Raw genomic sequence first — 2,637 nt, forward strand, 5'->3', positions numbered from 1 at the left:
TAAATAAGGCGTCAGCAGAGGCGGGCGCTCCCTGGTGACGTCACGGGACAACGGCCAATGGCAGGGCGTCTAGTTCGGTGCCGGAAGCCAAGTCGCATAGGGGGCGGGCCCAGCGCCCGAGGGAGGGTAGTCTCTCTCGCGTTCCAGCAGGCCTGTGGGTGCGGACCTGTTGCCGGCGAAGCCAGCCGGGTGCCCCGGACGCCACATGCCCGAAGGCACTCGCTTTCGGGGCGGCGTGCGCTTGCATGAACCCGAAAGGGGGTGCTTCTTGACATTTTGCGCCCTGGGCGCCTCGCTGGCCTCGCCCGCGTCGGGCCCAGCATCTGGGCCAGGCCCTGCTCTGATGGTTGAGCGAAATGCGTGGAGACCAAATTCTGGCGCGCTGGTTGACAAAGCCAGCCCTTTTTGTCTACTGATTGTGCCATATCAGAAAAGAGAGGAGTGACGATTGCACCGATTTTACATATGGGGAACCTGCGGCCGGAAGTATTTTCCTTAAGACGGCATTCTTAAGCAAAATTACAGCCTTTCACAGCCCTGTCTTCTTACGCACTATATGGACTGTGCGCAGGGTAGTAGGAGGCATAACCTCCATCGTTAGAAAACAGGCATTCTAGTGGAGAGGTGGTTTAATTAAACAGTTACAATCCAGCTCTCCAGGCATAAAGACACACGAGGGGCCCTGGGCAAGAAGCCCAAGACTTAATCAAGGAGCAGATCATCAAGGGCTTTATTTGCCCCAGAAAGGAGTTTGAGCCTTATCTAAGCACACAGGAGGCCACTGGAAGGTCCTCACTGGGCGGGGTTGGGGGGTGCTGTGGTCAGACTTGCACTTGAGAAGTTTTGCTCAAGGAAAGGTGTCTGGGTTAAGAGAGGTGCAACTGAGAGCAGTGGTGGTTTGGTGTGCGGCAGAGATGGTGAAAGTCCAGAGATGTTTAGAAGGCAGAACTGATGGCCCTCAGTGATGACAGGAGGTGGGAGTAAGGTGGAAGGAGGTGCAAGGCCGACTCGTAGGTCTCTGGCCTGGTAGATGGCAGTGCCATTCATGGAGACGGGTTCTGGAGAGGCAGCAAGTCTGGGGGGAGGATGGTGAGCTTAGTGTTGGATGGGTTGTATTTAGTGTGCCCATGGGACACTCAAGGGGACTCTGCAGGGTGGGCCATTGGAGACACGGATCTGGAGCTTCCGCTCTTGTCTGGCTTGAAGATAGAGGTCAGCATAGAGACATAAATGGAACCCGGGGTGTGAGTGTCATCGAGGGAACGTGCTAAAGAGAGCCTGGCGTAGTACTAGGCAGGAGACCTGGGCAGAAAGGGAACACAGATCTGCAGATGTTCCCCCTCGAGTATTCAGCAGAGTGGTGAGCAGTGCATGCCTGTGAGGCAACGACCTGAGACCAGGGAAAGATTCATCAGAAAGAATTAGAGGGAACAGTGTTAAGAGATTGACAGGGCCAGGAACAGTGCCTCTTCCCACTAGTCTGACTGGAAAGACACAGAATTCACGGAATATCGAGTAGAGTACTCATAAAGATCTTGCCTCCGTAATGGGGAATAATGAACCCAGACTAAACAATGCTCCAGTCCTGCCTGACAAATCGTAAAATCAAGACACAAAAGGATCAAACTTGTCTCCAAGTAACTTAAGTACATCACAGACCAAGCTCAATCATGTTTATAGAAAATTTAAAAAATATACCTAGCATCCAACAAGGTAAACTTCACGAGATCTGATATCTAATCAAAGATTACCCAGCTTGGGCTTCCCTGGTGGCGCAGTGGTTGAGAGTCCGCCTGCCGATGCAGGGGACGCAGGTTCGTGCCCCGGTCCGGGAAGATCCCACATGCCACGGAGCGGCTGGGCCCGTGAGCCATGGCCGCTGAGCCTGCGCGTCCGGAGCCTGTGCTCCTCAACGGGAGAGGCCACAACAGTGAGAGGCCTGCGTACCGCAAAAAAAAAAAAAAAAAAAAAAAAAGGGAAAACATAGCACTAGGAAGTATCCCAAGTGAAATCGAGTACCATATGATTTAAACATGCTGAAAAGACCATCAGTGAGCTGTGGGGAAAATCCAAACCACTTAATACATGTGTAATTGTATTCCTAAAGTAGAGGAGAGGGAAGGGGAAACAGAAAAAAAATATATTTGAAGAAATAATGGCCAAGACTTTTCTAAACTCGATGAAAACTATAAACCCACTATCCAAGAATCTCAGTAACCCCCAAGCACAAAACACATGAGGAAAACTACACCATGGCATAGCATAATCAAGGTGTTCAATACTAGTGATGAAAAGACAAAATCTTAAAATCAGCCAGAGGACGTCTGTATCCAGAATAATGGAGAAACACTTGTTCCTATTCCTCCTGCTAAGTACAGCTAAAAGCCTGTACGAGGCAAACATAAGACTCTGAAAAGGAGATGAGAAGGCAGACTGGCCTGGGGTCTGCACACCAGTGAGATGGTGCAGCAGTGAGTTCTCTGGGTTCTTTTTTCTCATGTATCCAGATTGGTCCTGAGGAAGCTGGCAGCCTGGAAATGCCAGTGGGTGCAGACACAAAAAGCCCCAAGAAAATCCTGCTCTTGAGTCAAAGGACCAGGAAAGGGACCGCCTAGCAAAACAGAAAATTTAGACAAT

This window comes from Lagenorhynchus albirostris, chromosome 13 (genome assembly GCF_949774975.1).
Source record: "Lagenorhynchus albirostris chromosome 13, mLagAlb1.1, whole genome shotgun sequence".
Taxonomy (NCBI): Eukaryota; Metazoa; Chordata; class Mammalia; order Artiodactyla; family Delphinidae; genus Lagenorhynchus; species Lagenorhynchus albirostris.